At 46.0% G+C, this 23,434-nt stretch overlaps 1 protein-coding gene across 33 annotated transcripts in view; it reads right to left on the reverse strand.

Annotated features, from left to right (window-relative positions):
* Nucleotides 1-23,434, reverse strand: part of LPP (LIM domain containing preferred translocation partner in lipoma) — a 736,836-nt gene that overhangs the window by 654,859 nt on the left and 58,543 nt on the right. For 25 of the 33 annotated variants that reach the window (XM_070072379.2, XM_089330868.1, XM_089330885.1 and 22 more), the window contains one exon: nucleotides 12,804-12,906. The gene's annotated coding sequence lies outside the window, so the exon portion shown is untranslated. Of the gene's footprint in view, nucleotides 1-662; nucleotides 931-12,803; nucleotides 12,907-22,011; nucleotides 22,274-22,567; nucleotides 22,785-23,434 lie in introns of those variants that run through there. The other 8 variants (XM_089330870.1, XM_089330879.1, XM_089330869.1 and 5 more) reach the window with 6 other exon arrangements.

The following is a 23,434-nucleotide window of genomic DNA, read 5'->3' on the forward strand; positions in this document are numbered from 1 at the left end:
TATTATGTGTCAGTTGACTAGCTTTGATCTCTAAACCTCTCAGGAGATTCTTTCTTAATATAACTCTCTCAGAAGATTCTTTTAAATATAACGAATGGGCAGGTCCATTCACTAGATGTTTATCTCGGCTCTAACTACGGATCTACTCACATCTACTAGAACAGAGAAGGCCTGAGAAGGAAGGACCCCAAAGGTGATGCTTCATCCCCCTGGGCAGCCCTGCTGGCTAACTGGTAACTAGCAGTTGATACTCAGCATTATACTTTGCCAAGTAAAAGTTTCTACCACAGGGAGTTGCTGCTGGTCTAAATATTCTAACCATTCAGTTAAAGTTGGATGAGCATAAGTAAGGCTCTCAACCATTGTGACCACCACTTTCCTATTCTACCAAATAAAGCAATAACGCAGTCAATTCAGTAAAGTTTAGACTCCCTTCTGGTTTTTCTGTCTGTCTCTCCTCACTCCCCCGTCTCACATACACACACACATGCACTCTGACCCCAAACCCTCACTCTGATTCAGTCAACAACCTTAGAAGACAAGTTGGAAGCAGTTTCCACCCATGTTCCTCCTCACAAATTCTTTGCTTAAAAGTTGGTACTGAAAAGTTTTTGAGCAAAGACAAATGAGACACACAGACACCAGAGACACACAAACCCCACCTTGAGAGGAGGTCCTCGGAGGAATCCAGCAGTCTGTTCCTCACCCCAGGCCACTAAGGCAGCCATCTGCCAGCTCTGCGGACTAGGGGGCAGGAGGGCCAGGGTTCCAACTGCTGAAGTTCAATCTCCAATTCTTACTCTCTGAGACCTGGAGCAAGACACTTTACCTCTCTTGGCCTCAGTTTCCCTAACTGTCAAGTGAGGTGTTTAGAATAAAATAAAAACCAAAGCACCTATCAAATTTAATATCGTGCCCGAGGGCTCTAAATCACATTCAAAATAAAAGCAAGCACCCACCCAAGACCTGCAGCTGCTATCGGCATCTACCTCCAAGTTTGCAGATAAACGAAAGTGACTTTTTGCATGATGTTGCGCAGTCCATCATAGCAGCACATCAATGGGTGCAAACACTTCTAATTTGTGTTTGTTTATTTGTTTATTTCCAGCCTAAGGATGCTGCGGTCTCCTTCAACCAATGGCCTTTGGACACTCCATGATGCCTTTATTTTAACCACGGATCCCAAATTCCGAAACTGAACACATGAAAGTAGAAATCATGTAATAAAAATACAGTCTGAAATATCGAGAAAATGATTTAGAGAAGATAATATCAGCTCCCTCTTTACAACCTTTTTTTTTTTGTTAAAATCAACAATGGTAGTAAGAAATAAAGATAATAAAGTAAAAATAAAATGGAGCTCAAAAAAAACTAATTTGCCTGGAATTCCTTTCAGCCGTGTAATCGGCATGAGCAGCAAAGACCATAATACTCCTGCTTCTATTTGCTGCCCTCAACTGACATGCTTGGCCGTTTGTTTTGTTTTAAATAAAATGGGGAAGCAACAAATATATTAAATCCATCTGCAAAAAACCCACATTTGCATGTGGAAAACAAATAAGTGGGTGTCTGAATGGGTGATTAGGCGTGCAATTGCCCATCTGCAGCCAGGGCCCAGGCGTCTCTGCAGGTGTGGCTGCCACAGAAGCCGAGAACCCGAACAGAGAGTCCTCCGCTATGAAGGGCTACAGGTGCGGGGAACCAGGACCCCGGCCCCACGCTACCGGACTAGGTCTCAGTAGCCCGCAGCTTCGGTCCCAGGTCCCGACCCACAGCCCCTACATGTTCAAACTGAAGAGTAGAGATACCTTTTGTCATATATATATTTTTTAACACTTCTGTGGGTTCTTTACATCAATAAAGCCAATTTTTTTCTGAGCATCTTCAATGTGCGGTTAACAAATAGCTGTTGTTGCAACTATCTTTCCTGGCGCGTATGACCTCTCCTACCCTCCGCACTCCAGCCACAGTGGCATCCTCATATTTCTGGCCAGCACTAAGGATGCCTCTAGCACAGGACCTTTGCAACTGCTTTCTCTCAGTCAGAAGGCTTCTCCCTCCCGCCCCGGGCACCCCCGGCAGCCCCCACAGCTCAGAATTCCTCCCTCCCTTCACTCAGGCCTCTGCTCAAGCACATTTGCATCAGGATGGCCTCCAACCAATAAAATGTCCCTCCCTCCTTCGTACCCTTAGCCAGATTGTTAAAAATCTTAATACAGATAACAAGCTAAATATTAAACACTTATTCATTCGCTTGCCTGATTTCACTGATAGTTGATTTTAGCCCCAGCACCAGAAATAGCATCTAGCACATAGTAGGTTCCCAGTGGATTAATAAAGTAATGAGGAATCATTAGTACTGTCTGCATGCCAATGTACTAGGAACATGTGACCACTTATGGCATGCAAACAGGATCCCTGTCCTTAAGAGGCTTCTACAACCTGGTAGAGAAGGAAGATGGTGAAGAAACTGTTCACGTGGCAGGGCAAAGCTGCAAGAATGCTCTGCTGGACACATAACACATAAAGCACTCAGGTAGGACAGGAAGAGCAAATCGCTGGCACTGGGGGAGGGTTGGAGGTGGCCTAAAACTCAGAATTCTCTGGCACTATCTCAAAAACAAAGATATCATCCTCAGGGCCAGCACTGCGGCGTAGCGGGTAAGGCCACCACCTGCAGTGCCAACATCCCATATGGGCACCAGTTCAAATCCCAGCTGCTCCTCTTCCAATACAACTCTCTGCTATGGCCTGGGAAAGCAGTAGAAGATGGCCCAAGTCCTTGGGCCCCTGCACCTGCGTGGGAGATCCGGAAGAAGCTCCTGGTTCCTGGCTTCAGTAAGCGCAGCTCCAGTTGTTGTGGCAAACTGGGGAGTGAACCAGTGGATGGAAGAACACTCTCTCCCCTCTCTCTCTCTCTACCTCTGCCTCTCTGTAACTCTGCATATCAAACAAGCAAGTAAATCTTAAAAAAAATCCTCAAAAATTATATTCAATATAAAAAAGTACTATGACATCTTCAGTTAGTCTCCTGTCTTTCCTTCATCAATAATGTTAAGTGAGACAAAAGATTGCCCAAGACAAGTCAGCATTTATGTGTGCCAAGACCATGGATAAAGGAAGAATCCCTTGCCTCCATAAAGTCCTCATTTAGGAATGTAAATTACTGAAATATACAAAAATGTGTCCTCAGAAAATTCTAGACTGTCAAGATAGGGAGGACCTTAGCGGTCATGGTAATAACTCCTTACACCTTTTACTAAATACTTGTGCATGTGAATCTGCACCTAAATGCCTGCAGTGACAGAGAACTCTGATATGCAAACTGTGGGTTACTCTTAATGGTAAAATATTCCCCACACTGTATTTCTGTTGCTGCCAGCCCCTGTTCCCAGCGCTGTTGTGAGGTCACAAGAGTGAGTGTGTATCCTTTCCCCAACAGAGCCCCACAGGAGTACACCCCTGCACCCTCCTGCCTCCTGCAGCTCCTCTCCCTCCTCCCCACACTAACTACTTCCTGGCCTTCCCTCATCCCTCCAGAGCTCTGGGTTCCAGTCTACACTGCCCTCCTCTTCCCCTCTGCTGGCCCACAACCTTGCTCTGGAACAGGCCTGTCGATGATGCACTATGGCTCTTTGCTGAGAGCTACACACTGGGCTGGGGTTGGAAGGAGGGGTGCAGAGGAGCTGTTGGATTCATGGGGTGAAGTTGATCTAGGGAAGACTCTAAAAGGGTCATCTGCTTTTCTAATCTTGACCTTGAACTGCCACCGTTGACATAAATTATAATAGAGTGGCCACCGTAACTCTTTAGAAAGAAGATGAAGGGATGAAAGGCATTCCCTGACCTCAATGCTACCTCAAAGTCACACAGAGTGAAGGGGGTCTTGTGCCTCTAAGAAGTCATGGGCTTTCCAGCCATGTTTACCCCAGCTTCTCAGCACCCACAGCCAGCCAACATGGATGAGTGTGAGGTTAGAATGTGTAGCTTTCAACCAGCTCCAGAACCCTGAGACTTGTGTGCTGGACTCTAACTTGCTGTGTGACCTTAAGCAAGACTCTTACATCAAGGAAATCAAAGCATCTCAGAAGGTAGAACAAGAAGAGAACTGTAACTCATCAAGTCCCAAATCAACCCAGAGACCTCCTCTACGCCTTCACTCGCATCTCTGTGCCCACAGTCGTGTCAGATATTGCCGAGTGGTGCTGGACTAACACACTAAGTCAGAATCTTTCTCAATGCAGCACCTCAAGGAGCCACTACTAAGAAACCACTTAGCCACGTGAAATGAAATTCAAAGCACTCAAAGAGGGACCCTGACCTGCCCATGCCCAGTGTTAGGCGCAAGTATGGAGCACACAGGCCCCCACTCCCCTATCACCTCCCCTCCTCTAGCTGACGCTCTCACATCTTCCTGGAGTGGAGTCGCAGCTTGCCCTGCTCTTCCACAGGAAGCACAGATAAAGGTTTTCTAAGAAGGGGCCAGAGCTTTGCAGAGAGCTAGAAGGAACAGCTACATTGGAACTGGTCTGCAGGTGGATTCATTCTCGTTCATATTCTCATTCTCTCTCTCTCCCTCTCTCTTACCAGGGTGGTATACCTGTCTTTAGCAGAAGAAAATTCAGCATCGGGGTGCTCTCCCAATGAGAAGCAGCAGCATTAGCACAGTGGTGGGGACTGCTAAGTGGTGGTGGTAGATGCTGCACACTGCTGAGCAGAGCAGCAACTACAAGTGAGACCGTGGAAGGTGTGGGGAGAGGCGAGAGGAAGATGACAAGACAAGAGCAAGACAAGAGTCATCCAGAGCCGCTGTGGAGTTTTTTGGTGCAGTTTTGCTTTGCTTTTGTCTGTTTCCTTTTCATTTATTTGAAATACAGAGAGACAGAGATGGACAGAAAGAGATCTTCCAAATGGTATCTCACTCCCCAAATGCCTGCAACAGCTGGGGCTGGGCCAGGTGGAATCCAGGAGCCTGGAACTTACACAAGGGTACATAAGGTTACATAAGGGTGTCTCCCACAAGGGTGGCAGGGACCCAAGTACTTAAGCTGTCATCTGTTGCCTCCCAGGGTCTGCATTAGCAGGAAGTTGGAACTTGAAGCGCAGTTAGGACTTGAAATTAGGCACGCTGAGTTGTGGGATACAGGCCTGCCAAGCAGTATCTCAACTAACGAGCCAAACACCTACCCCCAAGAGGTTTTAAATGCCAGTTCTTAAAACTTTAACACAAGGGACCTAAAACACAAAATGAGAAAAGAAGCTAAGAAAGGAGTAAGGGCTAGCAAGAATACTAAAGAATACGGCTCCATTCTCAATAGGAAAAAAATGCCTTGCTATAATCTGTATTACAGGAACACTTTCATTATGTAAAAGCCTATTTGGTTTTCATGTCATTCTTGGATTACATCATAGAGTGGCTGCAGCCGTCTCATACCATCGTATAAATAAATCACTAGCTTAATCATAGAACCAGCCAGGGCCCCAGATTTAAAAGGAAAATATTAGATCATTTTTAATAACTGATATAACTCAAGCCAGTTGCCATTGAAGCCAGGTGAGGTGATCTCATCCTAAAGAAGTCCAGAGGGGAACCAAGGAGGTTCAGCGCTGGGCAGGGCCCAAGGACACCTCCACTCACAGAGGCAGAGGTCGCCAATGGCCCCATAGTGAGGCTCTGACTCGGCACTGGACACTCTTGTCATGAAACCCAACACTTTTAAGGTCTTCCTTGAGAAACATAGCTTATGAATATGTTGTTGTCACAGCAGACAGATAGGCAGGTAGGCAGATAGATAGATAGATTTACTTATTGAAGACAGAGTTACAGAGAGAGGTGGAGAGAGACAGGGACAGAGAGAAAGATCTTCCATCCACTTGCTCACTCCCTAAAAGGTCACAACCACAGGGCTGGGCCAGGCCTAAGCCAAGAGCCTGAAACTCCATCCAGGTCTTCCACATAGGTGGCAGGGACCAAAGCACTTGGGCCATGTCCTACTGCTTACCCAGGTACATTAGTAAGGAGCTGGATCAGAAGTAGAACATCTGTGACTGGAGCCGGCCTAGTATCCCAGGTAGCATCTTAACCCACTGGGCCACAATGCTCACCCCCAGAGTGACCATATTGTCAACTATCAGAAAACATGAGCATATTATGATGTTTTAATTTACGTCTTGTGAACTATTGAAAAAATATTAAATGCTAAGGTTTTCAATTATTTAGGAAAACATGAAATCTAGAGTGACTGACGTGCACATGTTTCAGGTCTTACCCAAGCTGAAGGGACTGGGAGAAGTGGGGATACTGAGACATTGGCCCAGATAATCAAAGAACTACATGTGATTTACAGCAGCATCACCGACTATCAAAGGAATCAAAAATAACACTTAATGTGCACCAACTACACACTAAGTACCACACTACATAGGTACGTTATCTATTTGCTGCTTTGTGAGCACAAAAGACTCTGTGGTACCCTAGACACTATTTGCCCTATTACTGAGAGGTGGAAATAGGTATAAAACGCAATTAGCTGCCTTAAGTAAGATTATGTAGCTAATATATGGTAGTCTTCCTACTCCAAATTCCACTTGATCATGTTGCCTTCCCTCAACTAAAACTCTATTTCCTTCTACCTACCTTCAATAAAAATGAAATAATTGATAAGAAACACTGAGAGCTGAAAGAGAACCTGGAACAGGGAGTACTATTAACATTCTGGCCACTGACATGCTCAACAATCAAGCCTAGGCTTTCCTCATTTTGGCTCTAGGGCTACTAACAAGCTTGACCATGATCTTATGTCTCTAATTTCCATTAATTTTTTAGAAAAGTGAAGGCGGACGCTGAGGGAACCTACCTCCTTCTATAGAGTGAAATCCCAAGCTCGTTTTTATAAAAGGACTATTTTGGTGGGAGGAAGAGACGGATGCTCTGGAAAAGAAAGGTTCTGCCAGACAGACGGCACTGGCCGCGGTTCTCGGTCGGATCCCGTCAGCTTCACAGTCATGCTGGGTATCAGCGCTCTGTTCCTAATCTGAACGTTATTCAGCACTGCAGAGAGACACGGTCTGAGCCAAGGAATACCGATTGATGCAACTTTTCAGGACACAGCACAAACCAACAGGAGAGGCAGGTCCCTAAAGTTGAGCTACAGGGACAACATCAAGACTCAAGACTCCCAAGTTTGCCCGTTCTCTAATCTGTTTCTGGGGCAGGAGAGAGGTTGAGAATAGAAGAGAATCGTTTCTCGGCCTTTTGGCTTAGATCAAGTGTGGAGAATAGAAGAGAGCGAAAATATGCCCCCGCGTTGTCTGGACTCAGTACGGAGCAGCTGTGGCAAGGCGGATGGGGAAACGTGGAGAGACGTGGTCTTGGGGTGCTTCCCTGGCTCCCCACTGTCTCGACGGTCCCAGGAGAGCCTGCCCTCCTCTGGGGCACTGTGTCTCACAGAGAGAACAACGTGCTCACGAACCTTCAGACATTTCTACCAAAGCAGCTCTCACGGCTGAGGAGGGAAAAGCGTAGCAGCATGGGAACACAGCATCAGCTGACCTCAGAAAAGCCATGCCAATTTGGCTTTCTGTATCAAGGCTGATCTTTAGAATTTCAAGCGCAGTCTCCTCCAGAAAGGTTCCAGACTCAAAATGATCCAGAGAGGTGAGCTGGGTTCATTCAGTCACCGCAGGTAATCTCGACTCACACGTTAGCACAGTCCACTGCAACCTGGGGTATCTGCAGTCGGCAGCCCCTAGGATGGACCCCTATAATTCCACCTCGTGCAACCACTCCCCTGAAGGGGGACTGGATATAGTGATTCACTTCTAGCAAAGAGAATGAGGCAGAGGTAAAGGGGGCGGGGAAGGTCACTTCCAGGATTAGGTTACAAAACAACTGTGGCTTGCATCTTGGGAACTTTTATTGGTCACTTAGAGCTGCCCTATGGAGAAGCCCATGTGGCAAGGAACTGAAGCTCTTGATCCAACTAAATCGTGCCAACAACCATGTGAGTGAACTTGGTGCTAGATCTCCCTCAGCTGAGCCTTCAGAGGAGAATGCAGGTTCAGCAACCTGAACACAACCTCCTGAGAGAGGCTGAGGCATCCATTTAAGTTGTCCCCAAATTCCTCACTTACAAAAGACTGTGAGATAAAAAATGTGTCTTGCTTTAAGGTGCCAAGTTTGCAAGTAATTCGCTATACTGCAGTAGATAACTAACAGTGTTAAAATTGTCAGTGCAGTCCTGGATTTTCAAATGGCCCCCACTAAGATCACCATTTTTCATGAGGCCTAGAAAGCAAACCATAGAGACTCAGTATAAGGAACTTTCGAAAGAGACCTTTGTCCCCAAGAAGGCAGCAATGTTCCCAGCTTGGTGACATATACTCAAGCATGCACTGGCCACACAGAGATGACTATGGTCATACAGTGGCTATAACTGCTGTGCACCACCAAGCCAACATGGCACTTTCTCATAACAGCACATGGGTAGGAAATGAGTTGGAAACAACTACAAACAAGTTGGGCTTGTGCCATAAAGCTCCATGGCCCACTGGCAAGTTCTGAGGTTAGATATCCTGCTCATAGAAACCTCCCCAGATGTGCCCAATGCTCTCTACCCTTCCAATCCATTATGGATGCCCCTTGACAACTGAACTTGTAACTTATTTTCCTTGATTTCCCAAATACCTAGCAGGAAACCTGAAATATATTTGATGAGTAATAAACGTGTGTTGCCAACAATATTCTCTAATGCATATTTCTCTCCTTTAAGTGTGTCTTTCTCCCCCACTGTAAGTTTCTCAAGGCCAGGACTACAAACTTCTTGAGATCAGGCATCGTCCTTAACTTACTATGGTATCCTGAATATCCTGGGGTCACTAATATCCAAACACAGGAATCATGGAGGCAAACAACCACATAATCCAGGAACAATGGGAGACACTTGGTAGCAATCCACCACGGATTCTATCCACTCAGCCATCAGATGCCTTCTGCTGCAGGGTAACCAAATGAGGAAGACCCCAAGGGTTCTGACCTCCTGGGGTTATCCTCAAGATATGGCAGTGGTAGCTCTCCACTGAGCACAAGACCAAGAGAGAGAATGTGGAATTAGGTGGAAGAAATCAATAGAGAGATGGCTCTACCTTTTACTTTCAAGACAATAAGCTTACCTCCTACAAGATATCGAGGGGTTCCATGAAGAGCCTCAAAATCTCAGAGGTCAGATGGGTCACTGCTCAGACTCAGCAAACTTTCTCATAACATTTAAAGCAAACAACATAGAAGCAAGAAAAGCTGGCAGATGGTCACACAGGCCCAGAAACAACCTGACTGGGTAACAGCTGAGAGCCAAGACATTCACCTCGGACGGAAGTGACCAATGCTTTGCTTCCGGCACAGACTAATACCTGATACTTCTGAGGACCAAAGAGGAAATATTAAAACTGAAAGCCCTTGGCTACAGTCAACAATACTACACTGGTATCAACAGAGGAAAATAATTTCCTTCCTGACTCCCACTGGGCCAGTCGAGCCTGGAGCAGAAGGTGTGATTATCTAATCAAACAAAGCAAGAGCCAAACAGGCTAGACCGCAGCTTCCACGGGAGCGCTCAAGCATCAAGCTTCCGAGGTCTCCAAATATATCTCCCTCCACCTCCTGCCGCAAAGTAAATGTGAAAATAATCCTACGCCATCCTACTGCAACATTAACCATCACTGTTAAACAAGGTTCCAGATGTAACTCCTGTCCAGCGCTGAGAACTGGTTAGTGCCCATCCAGTGTCAGGAGGATGCGGATACAGGAAGGTCATGCATTGAGCATGTACTATGCACCAGATGTGGTGCTGGGCTCTTGACTTACATCGTTTTATTTTTCTTTATACTCAAAATGAATCTTCAAAAAAAGAAATTAACTATAATCACCTATAATGCATGGACCACGTGTTAAAGTATACAAAACAGGCAGGCATCTATCAACTCAGCACACTTGCTCTAAACAAGCATGAGAAGTAGACAGTGCAATGATTGCTGTTTCTAATTCTCAGAGCAGGAAAATGAGGATAGAGAGATATTGTTTCTCTGGAGCTGCACATCTAATACTTGGCAGATCTCTGGTTACCATCACCCCACCATATTCATAGCCTTTTTTATGTATTCACAAACTCCATAAGCCATACTGGTCCCAAAAGTCTCTTTCCATCCAGTCATTAGCTTCATGCTCATAAATCCAGGTTGTCTAGCCTCATCTGTGCTACAGTTTCTATCACTAACTCCCCAACAGATAGTCAGCCAATGCCTGACAGAACACACTCAAGGAAAAGACCATTCTCGACCTTGCAATTTATTCTTTCTAACCGTAGCAATGCACGCTGCATCTGCTATGTGCCAGCTATCCACTAAACCCTAGGGACATGAATATAAGACACTGCTTCTCTTTGGATTGGGTTTTATATTCTTTCATACATTTTTATTTATTCTCACTTTATTTGAAAGGCAGAGAGACAGGAACAGACACACACAAAAAAGATCTTTTATCTGCTGGCTCACTCCCCAAATGCCCACAACAGCGCAAGTGTGACCAGACTGAAGTCAGAAGCCAGGACCTCAATCCAGGTCTCCCACCTACCTGGTAGGGACCCAAGTACGTGAGCCATCACTCGCTGCTTCCCAGGGTGCACATTAGCAGGAAGCTGGAATTGGAAGTAGAGTGAGGAGCAAAATCTAGGCCCTCCAATCTAGGACATGGACAGCTCAAGTCATCCTGTACAGCTTTGCCAACCCCCTGCCCTTGGGTTTTATATTCTTGAAAGCCATGATCACCTGTGCCTAGGTATCCTGCCTTCTCCAGTATCACTCCTGCACAGTTCTTAACGGGACATAATTTCTGGTCCCCTTAGCATCCTGCTATATAATTCAGGTGGCTAATGTCCCTTTGGGAAGATGAGGCAAGAATTAAATCCTAACACCCTAGGGGGACTAGTGGGGGGGGGGTGGTAAGTGAATATGTAGAATGTCCATTGCTGTCCTTTCTCCCAATCCTAACAATTTCCAGATATTCCCCTAAGGGGTCATCTCTTCTCCACTGTGTGGCTGCCAGGAGGTTTGAGAGGGAACATCTCTAAATTCACCTCTAGGAGAACCCTGGTTCAGCCACTAGCATAGTGCCATCCTCCAGGTCTCAGTGAGTGGTGAGGAGTACAGCAAGCCAAGCCTATGTGACTATGGAAAGCAAGGGAAGGAAGATACCTATGGCCTGGGCTGCAGAGGGCAACCACGTCATTGCTCCAACATAAAAGATGCTGAGGCTGAAGCCAGCACACCAGAGAAGCAACGCAAGGAGCGTGGCAGGGAACCAAAGCTGGAGTGCTGTTCAAACTGAGCCCGAAGACCACCTTCCCTCTAAACCTGCCTGTGTGCAAGATCGCCCACCCATTTTGTTCTGGATACCACACTCCATTCAGTGCAGTCTAAGGCTGCATCAGCATCTCCGAAGACAAAAGCCACTTTTGGCTCACAACTAGCTGACGAACAACAAAAACTACTGAGTCTTTTCCAGGTTGCTCCTTTTAAGGCAATCTCACCCAATTTGTCATTACACACTTGATTTTCATTTTTAAATCCAAGTACAAGGCTTCAAGTTCATCACAACTTAAACACTGAACAAACTCAGGAGGTAGAGTGGATCAGAGAGATTCCCATTCGAGGCTCAAATTGTGTTTTAGGGGAAAAGTAACTCAAGATGACATTTGCAACTTTAACAGTCTAAAATGTTTACAAGTCAAAGTAGTCGATTCCAGCTTTTTAGGTTTTGCAGATCAACAGGCACAGAGTCAGCTGTATACTGATTAAGAAAACACAGAGCAATAAAACATCTCTGTAAACTCAGTTACACTTTTAAATAAAGTTGGGTTTGATCTATCACATCAGCATCTCCCCAGTTTTGAAAAATGACATTACGAACATGGCAGGGCATATTACTAAGTCAGTATAAAGCTCATGCCTGGGGCACCTATGGATTCACCCTCAGCCCAGAGACCAGAGTCTAACTGAAAGCCTTCTCCAAAACCCCCAAACTATTTGTCTCAGATCTCATCACAGCCAGGAGCGTGCTATACCACTGATTCATTTTACCACACCCATTCGTTAAGAACAAGATGTTCTACTCTACCTAGTAAACACAAAAGTGTCCCAAAACTCAAGGGAATGCCTACCTTACCTGGCCACCATTTCCCTTCGCAACCCAACAGAAGCCACACTCAGTTCCCAGCAGAGTGCAGGCAAGCCCTTTAAGGCTGAGATGCACTTGCTATGCCTAAGCAAATCTGGTTTCCCCAACCTCACAGAGTGGGAAAACAGAATGAGATCACAAAAGAAGAAGCACCTTGCACAAAATAAATAAGAGGCTCTCACAAATGTCCCTAATACCACCCACTGACAACTTCATTTTGGGCTTTGAATTTCAAGAGCACTTGTTCCATGCCCAAGGAGAAAGAAGGAAGCAATACAATTATTGGCAATCTGAAGTCATTGTTGGTCCAAATTTTCTTCCAGTTCCTTTGCACACCACCTTCCAAGAGCTGAGTCCTGCCTTTGCTTTGCCACCCGTTTTATTAACATCATTATGCCCTGCTCATTGCCAATGAGATCAAGTTAGAAAAAACTGAATGTGTCAGATTTCTTTAGTTGCTAATCCTAGTCACTTGTGCACGTTCTTGAAATGGAAAAACCACTGATTTTTCAAACTTATTAAAGAATGCACACTGCTGTTGAAAGAGAAGTCTTCTCTTTTGTGTAGAACTCACCAGTGGAGGAGCAGGATCTTGCCTCTGATGAGTGTCCAGGGGAACAACGAATCAGTGACCAGGCTGTATCTTCAATTCTGTCTCAGGGACTCAATGCTCCTACCTGCAGATAATGGGAGAAGGAGATTGCTCATGAATCGCCAAGGGTCATACTAGCTTCCGAACTCCCCAGGCTTTGCCAGGCTTGAAATCCACAACCCTAGTGGTTTACTCTGGCACCTCCTAAATCACAGCCGGTCCCTGCTGCTTTCATTGCACTAATTGGTCTCAGAAAGATATGGAAAGAGAATGCTGGCGCCTGACTTTCCTATCGCAGTTCTGGGGAGACAGCTTCATCTTAACAACGGAGATGGAAGCGACGCATCACTTAGATATATTTTAGGAAAGAAAAAAGTTAACAGATAAATCTTAAAGACACCAAATCAAAAAAGAAAAGGAAGTGACCCTTTGACCCTTAGTTTTCTGTCTAGAAACTGAGAAGCTAGTCAGCGGCAGAAATTGAAAAATCTTGGGGCCGGTTCTGTGTCGCAGCAGGTTAAGCCACGGTCTGTATCCCACATGGGCACCAGTTCGATTCCCTTTTGTTCCCCTTCTGATCTAGCTCCCTGCTAATGAACCTGGGAAAGCAGCAAAAAATGGCCCAAGTGCTTAGGTGCCTGCACCCATGTGGGAGACCTGGATGAAACTACTGGCTCCTAGCTTTGACCAGGCCCCTCCCTTCCTTCCTCCCTCCTCCCCTCATCTCTCCCTCTCTGCCTATAACTCTTCAACTAACTAAATAAATCTTTAAAAAAGATCGGGAACTCTTACCCCTTCCTGATAGGTTATATTTCATAAAGAACTAGTGCTCCTTTGCTGAGAAGAATGCAATATGTATTTCAGCAGACAACTATTCCAGGACAGTGGGCTATTATAAGGTTGTACTTTTTGTGTTCAGGAGAAATTCATATATCAAAAAAATTAGCCACTCCCATGTATACTGCTATGATTTTAAATATTACCTAGCCCATCACTCAATTGTTTCAGGTTTATTATCTTATTCAGTCTTCAAATAACCTGCCTAAGCTCAAAGCTGGGAGGGACTTAAGAGACCCACCTGAACTCTTCCAACTCACAGGAAGAGACCCTAGGAGCCAGGGTGATGAGGTGGCCATCCTGCAAACCCACCACAACCGGCAAGCGGTCCAAGGTTGGATCCACTGCATCTGGTTGCTGCCCCCTTGGATGCAGGACACCAAGCAAGGTTCACTGAGCACAAAGACTTGCCCTGGTCACACAATTAGCGTTAGAGCAAAACCAGCATTTATCTATCCATCCAGGCCTTGGCGCACCAGCTTCAAAGCCCTCCCAGCATACCCCAACAGCAGAAAGAAATTACAGCAGCCCAATCAGGAGCAGTCTTGAGAGCTGGACGTTGGCAAGTCTGCAAGGACATCAGAATTCCCAACGGCACTTCCAGTGAAATGGGAGAGAGGCATGAATTGGAACTTGCTGAGGACTGGGTTGTGAGTAGGCCAACGTCAGAACCACGGATGGTGCAATCTCAAGGAAAACAAAGCTAACCCTCTACTCCTGGTCCCCACAAAACCAAAGCTCCTCCTTGCAGAGAGAGGAATAAAGAACAGTTTCCACAGTGGCTACAGGGATCATCTGACTTCCCAGATGTCCACACTTCACTGAAAGGAAAAGCTCTCCACCCTTGGCCCCAGGGCAGCCTCGTGGGCTCTCCAGCTTCCTTCCATGCACAAATGAAGGTGGTCTCCCTTTCCCATTGTCAATTTCTCTTTTAATATTTTTGTCTTCTTTTCCACAAAGAGAACAAGCAGCTTTGCTAAAGAACCGCTGGGAAATGATTGAAGTTCCCATGCAAACAAACCATTAGCAGAGTTCAAATGCAATTTAAATTACCAGTTGTTAAAGTGCTCCTCAATTTCGCGGTAAGTTTCCAAGGAGAATTACATGCTATATACTATTTAATTGGTTGTTTTCTATTTTTTAACATCCATTTATCCCCCCCACCCTTATATTTCAGAAGTGTCTATAAAAGCTTCCCTTTAAAAAATTATACATTGTTGAATACATTAAATCTAAAGATTGAAAAGTATCAGAGAAACAGCTGCAGGATTACGCAGCTCAGCAGAAACTGATGGCTCTGACAGCACAAAACATGTAGAGTTTTTAAATCTCTGAAATCACCGAGGAGTGTCCTCACTTTTGATAGGTGAAGACACGATGCGCAGGGAAGGAATGCAGGGCTTGGCCCAAAGTCCTCTCCACTATCAGTGACAGATTCAAGATGAGAACCACGGCTCCTAATTCTCAGCTCCCTATCACCTCTTTCACACGGCTGTCCACATATGGAAGAAGACAATGGTGGAAAATAATCAATGAATTTTATTTTCCACCTGTATTTTTGAAAAGAAATCATGAAATCTCTCAAATATATCCTTGACCTTAAAAGCTCCACAAGCAGCCACAAATCTCTCTCCAAAAGAGAAGTAACAGCTGATGAACCCATATAGTCAACGCAGCTCAAAATGAGATATTTTATAAGCAGATCCTTGGCAAGGAAAGTCAAGACACTCACCTAGATTCATTAGACAAGTTAAGGGACATGATGACTGCATATATCCCCTGCTTTTAACTGGCGTTGAACTACTGGCTGACCCAGGAAGCAGAGAATAAAGAACCAGCAGAGTAGAGGAAGGTGTCTTCCTGTCTATAAATGCCAAGACTTTCTAGAAGCCATCGTCAGTGCAGCTGAAAGTTCGAGGCTTTGATATTGGACTTGCATAAATGATTTTAACCTCTCAGAGCTCAAGTTTTCTTATCTGCAAAACAGGGGTAAGGCCACCTGCCCATAAGGGTGTATGTCATTATTTCCTGTGATTCTACAGTGACCATGTGCAGCACAAAGCCTGCCAACAACATACATTAATTCAGGCTCACCCCCTTGCAAGCTTTCTGTAATTTCTCAAAGCCTGTGATACTGTGATCCTAATTTATCTGGACTAAAACTGATCCCAGAAGTCATGTCTCTTCCCTAAGTCTATCAGAAAATGTGTGTCCCCTGACTACAAATTTATTCACTCTACCATTAAAAAAAATCTAGGCATAAAAACTTACACATGTAAATATCTTCCTTCAAAAGCAAAATTTTTGGAACTGCTATTTTTAGACAGCTTCTAAATCAGTTCTCTAATGATCCTATGGGGGAAGCAGGATACACAGCAGACTCATAGAATGGCAAATGCCCTAAACAGCACTCTGGCCTCAGAATCAGCCCTTAAGGCATTCAGATCTGGATAAAAAGCCCATGAGAGTATTTTAGGCATGGAAAGCCAAGAAACTCTGGCAAAAAAAAAAAAAAAAAATGACATGAATGAAAGATCTCTGTGAGTGAGATTCCAGCGGAGAGAACGGGCCATCACAGGAGGTACCTTTCTCTGAAGGGAGGAGAGAACTTCCACTTTGACTATGGCCTTGTCTAAATAAGATTGGAGTTGGTGAACTCAAGAGGCTTCCATAGCCTTGGCAGCTCATGACAAGAGCCTAGGGTGATTACTGACGTCATAAATAAGAGTGTCAATTGTTAAATTAACAACGGGAGTCACTATGCACCTGCTCCCCAAGTAGGATCTCTGTCCTTAATGTGTTGTACTATGAGAATTAACAGTAAAACTACTATTCGAACAGTACTCTATATTTTGTGGCTATGAGGGTGCAGTCTGTTGAAATCTTTATTTTGTATGTACTAAGTTGATCTTCTGTATATAAAGATAATTGAAAATGAATCCTGATGAAGAATGGGATGGGAGAGGGAGTGGAAGATGGGACAGTTGCTGGTGGGAGGGAGGTTATGGGGGGAAAAGCCACAACAATTCAAAAGTTGTACTTTGTAAATTTATATTTATTAAATAAAAAAAGAAAAATAAAAAAATAAAAAATAAATAAAATAAATCAGTTCTCTAAATACATACTAATAAAACTTCAACTTCATGGTCAAAACTCCATTTAAACCTTCCCTCAATCCCATGAGAAAAGATTCCTCAATTGCACACTGAGGAAACTAAGGCTAGACCCCTGCCCAGCGTTTAAGGTTAGTAAGTGCTAAAGCCAAAATTGGAACACAGGTCTTCAAAAGCAAGTTCCAGGACACAGGTTTTATTAATTTTCAGTTGTAACTATAACACAGATAGTTATTTTGCAAGTGGCAGAAATACCTAAAAACACTTTCTATTTATTAAAAAGAAGTTTTATTTTTATTTATTTGAAAGGCAGAGTTACAAAGGGGGAGTGGGTGGGGAGAGAGTTCTTCCATCTATTGTTTTACTCTCCAAATGGCCGCCATTACTGAGGATGTGTTAGGTGGAAGCAGCTAAGTGTCAAACCAGCACCTATACGGGATGCTGGTGTCACAGGCAGCAGCTTAACCCACTATACCACAATGCCAGTCCTCTAAAAACACTTTCTGTTGGGGCCAGCAGTGTGTTGTAGCTGATAAAGCCACAGCCTGCAGTGCCGGTATCCCATATGGGCACGGGTTCGAGCCTCGTCTGCTCCACTTCTGATCCAGGTCTCTCCTATGGCCTGGGAAAGCAGTAGAAGATGGACCAAGTCCTTGGGCCTCTGCACCCACGTGGGAGACCGGGATGAATTGCCTGGCTCCTGGCTTTGGATCAGCCCAGCTCTGGCTGTTGCATCCATTTGGGGAGAGAAAGAGCGGATCGAAGACCTCTCTCTCTCTCTGTCTCTACCTCTCTCTGTAACTCTGCCTTTCAAATAAATAAATAAATAAATCTTAAAAAAAAATAAAGCCATACTTTTTGTTTTTACATGTTATACTGTTTAGAGATAAAACAATGTTTGCATTTTCAAATGGAAAAAATCAAATCAAATAAAAAGTTCCTATTAGAAGCAGGTAAATCCTTTCTGGATCCCAGCTTGCTATTATGTTCTTAAGTGAAATCAAAAGCTTAGAGCCCTGGCACTGAGCAGACAGCTACGGGTACGTGAGAAACTGGCCCAAGAATGATTAGCAATAAGCTGAGCTGATAAAAGGCCAATTCAAAATCTTTAGGGGCCGGCACTATGGCACAGCAGGTTAAAGCCCTGGCCTGAAGCGCTGGCATCCCATTTGGGCACTGGTTCTAGTCCCAGCTGCTCCTCTTCCGATCCAGCTCTCTGCTATGGCCTGGGAAAGCAGTGGAAGATGGCCCAACTGCTTGGGCCCCTGTACCCATGTGGGAGACCTGGAAGAAGCACCTGGTTCCTGGCTTCGGATCAGCACAGCTCTGGCCATTGTGGCCATCTGGGGAGTGAACCATCGGATGGAAGGCCTCTCTCTCTGTCTCTACCTCTCTCTGTAACTCTGTCTTTCAAATAAATAAAAATAAATCCTTAAAAAAATCAGACTTCAAAGGGCTAGGCTCCGGATCAGATAAGTTATGGGTATCCCTAGCAGGAGCTTCTGAAACCCCTCTGGCACAACTGTTAGCTGATACCATGTCACTGTCCTGCACCCACAAGTTTACAAAACAGATGTTTGCTAGCATCTCCTGCCCTTGATAACACAGTGTGTGGACCTAGCAGATGTAGGTGCCAAGTCTGGCATGTGGAGAGCTCTCCAAAGGCTCACAGCCTCCCTGGGGACATGCTAGAAACACACAAGGCAGAATGAAGAGAATGCAAAAGCAGACATCCATGGGATGTTCTTCTGAGGGTCTGGAAGTGCTCTGCAGATGATGTGACTTCTACACTAAGCGTGAACACCCAAGAGAATGCCCATGTACAGAAAGGAAGAAGACAGGTCCAGGGAACACGATGTGCAGAGGCCTTGCAGACGAGTGCACAGCGTTCTCAGGGAGAGTGACTAATCTGCTGGGGCCAGTGGCAGAGGGCTGGCGGGACGCAGTCGGACAGGAGGCTGCAAAGAATGTTGCTGCCCAAACACGGGGAACCTTGTGTCCCAGGCTAAAGCACTTGGAGCATGAGACTCATGGCGTGGCATTTTGAGAAATGACACAAGATAATGTTACACTGTAGAGCTATCCCTCGAGGAGAGGAATCCCTTCTCTGATCAGCTTCCACGCACAGCAAAGGCGGGAGAATCTGAAGGAGAGCTGCTTCTGCGGCCTGATTTGCAGAGGAGGAACAGGAGGAGGAGGAGGAGGAGGATCTCAGCAAAGGTGGCTCTCAGAGTTGTCCCAAAGCCACACCTCCAGGGACCCTTCCCCCTAAGTCTGGAGCTCGCACCCACAGAAGGCACTCGTGGAAGACCCAGGAAGGAACTACGTCTCACGTTCCAAGAAAGATCACTGCTTCCCAACTCCTGAATCTGAAGATGGGCTAGAGACAAGCTCTAGACTCTCAAGAAGCCAGAGCTGAAGGCCTATCTGCTTGTACCGTGCATGCCGCATGCATGTCAAAAACTCCACCCCCGAGGGCTCCGGGTTAGGCCTGGCACCACACGACCAGGGCCTTGGGTGAGGAAGCAGCCTGCACTGCCATCAGCAGTCAGGTTGTATGGTAAGCTCCTTTCCCTTAAAGAGCCCTGGGACCAGTTCCCATCCAGCCAGCCAAGGCCCTGAAACAATGTGATGCCCTCCATGCCCTTCAAGAGCTTCCCTTCTGGAAGGAGACATGAGTCTAGAACCAAGGCAGACAGGGCAACACACAGAAGATGCACAGAGAGCAGTGCAACACACCACGACAGGGGTGACCGTCTACAGCCATTCCACAGACGAGGTTAACTGTCTGCAAGTATCACAGAGCCAGGATCCAAATCCGGATCCCATGCTCCTAAGCACCATCCATAGACACTCCATTGCCTCACAGCTGCCCCTGGTGTGAGTTAGCAGCACAGAGAACAGAGATCACCTCAAGTGCAGGGGAGAGCAGGTGCAGGCGGATGGATGACCAGGGACAACTTCTTTCAGCAGTCGTACAGGAGGAGCAGGAAGTCTACAGCTCAAGTGGGAGAGGTCATCTCGAGCTAAAGGGACAGCATGAGCTAAAGCATGAAGGTGAGAAAACACAGGGTGCATTCGGGGAGTGGCAGGGAGTGCGGCTATTTGAAGGATGAGTGAGCCAAAGCATCCAGGCAGGCCACGGGAGACCCGACGGCTATCTGCTTGAGCTTTTGCTTAATGCCCCTAAACACAAGGAAAATAACAAATATTTCAAAGCAGGACTGTGGCATGGTCTCAGCTTCACTTGGAGTTCTACGCTTCAGGGCTAGGGCCAAGCAAATAGCCTTTCAGGACCCAGGCCAGTTTCAGAAATAATGGCCCATGAGTCCGTTTAGGTCAATGTAGAGAGGGACACTCTTTCCTGGCACTATGACTTTGGGTATAAGAAAGTCTACACTTATCTCTTAAATTCTGACCTTCAGAAGAGTCTATACAGCTCATTAAACAAATTCCAGGGCCCAGCCTGAGCATAAGAATCCCAATATAGCATGGGGAATGGGATGGAATGGTAGAATCAGAAGAACTGCACTTGACTCTTGGGTTCTCCACTCACTAACTACGGAAACAAGCAAGTCACTTCTTTTTAACAGAGGCACAGGTGCCTCCTTTGTAAAACAGAAACAATAATACGGACACAGCTAGGTTCCTGTGAGAAGGATTAATTTGTGAGATTGTACACAAGGTCATATGTGTCTTCAATCGGGGTGACATGTTCAGAATAGGTGCTCCTCCCCCTGGAAGTCACTGTCGACGAGTGTAGTTAACAACTGCCCGATCCTCCTGGCAAAGTGGTCTAAATCTGGAGTTGTCAACAATTCTGTTCCCCCTGTTGAAAATTGAGCTGTATTCCCCAGGCAAGTCATTACATCTTTTTGTGCCAAATTGTTTTCATCTTTTAAATGACCCAGTAATCCCACTTTGGGCAATATACATAAGGGAATAATCCAAAAGGAAAAAAGAAGGCAATTTGTTCAGAGATGTTTTTCATAGTGCTATTTCTAGCTTTTTATATATCCCTCTATTATAGCACTTATCTCACTGTGCTGTAATTATCCACTCCCCTTCCATACGCCTCCAAATTATCTTTGAATCAATCCCCAGCACCTAGCACAATGCCTGGCATACAGTAAGAACTCAATAAATGTTTGTGGACTAAATGAATGGATAATATGAAAGAAATCTTAAAGGAAACTTGAATGAGCAAAAACAAAACACTGTTTTTAAGACAGGATGTTAAATTGATTTTAAAAAATGGTAGCTTAAGACTGCAAACTCTTTAAAGAAAGTGTGTGATGATGCTTCAGGAATGAATTTTACATGGATTATTTTACATGAATTTCATCTGTGATTTGATCCAGGCGTAGGCCCACTGGAGGGCAAGATCACTATGGGATAGTCAGGGGCCTGAGGTCACAGGCCGAGTCACTTTTCCTGATGGCTAGAGCTTGGAGCTTGATCACGAATGTTAGATCCTCAACCTCACTCAGCTACTACTTTACTGTGGGACATGGACTAAATGGCCTAACCTCTCTGAGCCCAGTTTCTCTACTGAAAAATGAGGCACTTGCAAGAAAGTCCCTGATTCCAGAAAGGGATCAGAGGGAGACAGCACAGGCCAGCAGTATGAACTCAAATGCAAACAAAGCAGGTTGACAAGGAGGTGCTTGGGACCACAGTAAGGAGACACGCGGAAACCCCAACTCCTCCAGCTCCCACAGAGCCAGCTAACATGAAGGTTGCAGGACATACACCATGAACAGGAGGCAGAAATCTCGACAAGAACAGACAACATAGCAAGCAAAAGCAATATGTTAAATAGGGCCCATGAAGTCAACAGCACTCTGCAAGTCCCAGATTCTTGATGGGAAAGAATGCCTTATGAAAACACCCAGGGCAAGCACAGGAAGTCTCACGTTCTGCAGAGCTTCTCTGGGGCATTCCAAAGTTCTCTGTTGGAAAGGCAGACACCGGAAGCCATGGCCCTCCATGCATTGGGCCAAAGCTCAAGGTTGGAAACCAAAGCATGAGGCACACACACTCTTTGGGCCTAAACTTCCAGTTGCTTATCTGTAAACTCCACTGTACATATTTTCACACACACCCTGCATGTCCCGAATTCTTGCCCATTGGGTGCAACATTTTGCTGAAGCACATCACACTTGACATCCTGCAGACAATCCCTCCACACAGAGCCTGCTTCCACCAACACCCTGCTCACAGTGGTCACCACCACTTACCCTGACAACGGCAAGAGCCTCACTGGAACCTTCCTTCTCCTCTTGCCCTCTGCCTTGCAATCCACTTCCCCCCATATAAGGGCATCCGGTTAGTGAGACGCCAGACAGAATGCCCCCGACCCACGTCAGTACCTGGGTTCAATCTCCAGCTGCAGCTCCTGACTGGATGCAGACCCTGGGAGCAGTGGTGATGCCTCAGGGACTGAGTGCCTGCCGTGGGTGCGGGACACCTGGATTCATTTCCCGGCTCCCTGCACCTGGGCTGTTGTGGGCATGTGGGGAGGGAACCAAAGAATGGGAGTGTTCTCACTTGCTTTCTTTCTCCGGGCCTCTCAAACACATAAACAAATTTTTTAAAAGATCTATTTCCCTTCACAGTAGCCAGAGTGACACTTGTAAAATATAAGTCACATGGCTACCATCAGGACTGAGTTGGCATGGGTCTCCGGCTTCCTAACTGCTGGGTCTCCCCTCATGCTTCTCCTGTGCAGCCCACCACCTGCTGGCGCATCACACGCATATCCCCCATGCCTGCCTGCGCCGCCCTCTCACTTACACGGCTGGCTCCTAGGCACGCAGGTCTAGGCTGAAACCGCACCTCCCAGAGCCCTTCCTCTACTTACTCTCAGCTGAGCACCCTCTGTGAAGCCTCCTCTGGGTTACTGCCATTCCCTTTTATTTCCGTGTTCATGTCTTATCTGCCTCCTCCGCACACCCCTACGAGAGTATAAGCTCTGAGGGATCATTGTCTCATGTGTTGAATTCTTCACTCTAAACGCTGTGCTGGGGTAGTGCCCAGAACAGTACAAGGCGCAGAAGTGGGAACCCAATCAAGATTGAATACAATTAGGTGAATGCATGACACAGATGGGAGAGACCTGATGGTTTACCTGGGGGAAAAGGAGAGAGAAGAACAGCTGATCCCCGAGCCTGGGAGCCAAGCACACCCAGATCACAATTGCTTGCACCAAATGGACTCCAGCCACTGGTGCTTGCACATAGAGGCTGGAGGGCTCTCTCTCCCTCAGCTGTGGGCAGGTTCTCCCACTTCTCTCAGCCTTTCCTTTCCCAAAGGTTAAATGGGGATACTAGCACCTGCACTGTGGGAGTGCTTAGTACAGGGCTCAGCCCAGGCTAAATGATCTTGTCATCAACAGCAGCCCATCTTCCAGGGGAGAACAATGAGGCTCAGAGGCAGCTGTGCACACACCAGGTGGAAGAGGGAGTTAACAGCAGTCACACCTGCAGTCCTGCCCACTGCCCCATAAACCTGCTAACAACAAAAAGACAAGGGTGTTGCAAAAAGCTCACGGAAAACGAGCATCATCTTTTAGTCCCATGTTTTCATGAACTTTTTGGAGAACCTTCACTCCAGGTATCTGTCATTTGTTGAAATATTCTGTCTTCTTCCAGAAAGGATCTA

Source organism: Oryctolagus cuniculus, chromosome 4, assembly GCF_051225735.1.
Source record: "Oryctolagus cuniculus isolate XC-2025 breed Fujian yellow rabbit chromosome 4, ASM5122573v1, whole genome shotgun sequence".
In the NCBI taxonomy this organism is placed as follows: domain Eukaryota; kingdom Metazoa; phylum Chordata; class Mammalia; order Lagomorpha; family Leporidae; genus Oryctolagus; species Oryctolagus cuniculus.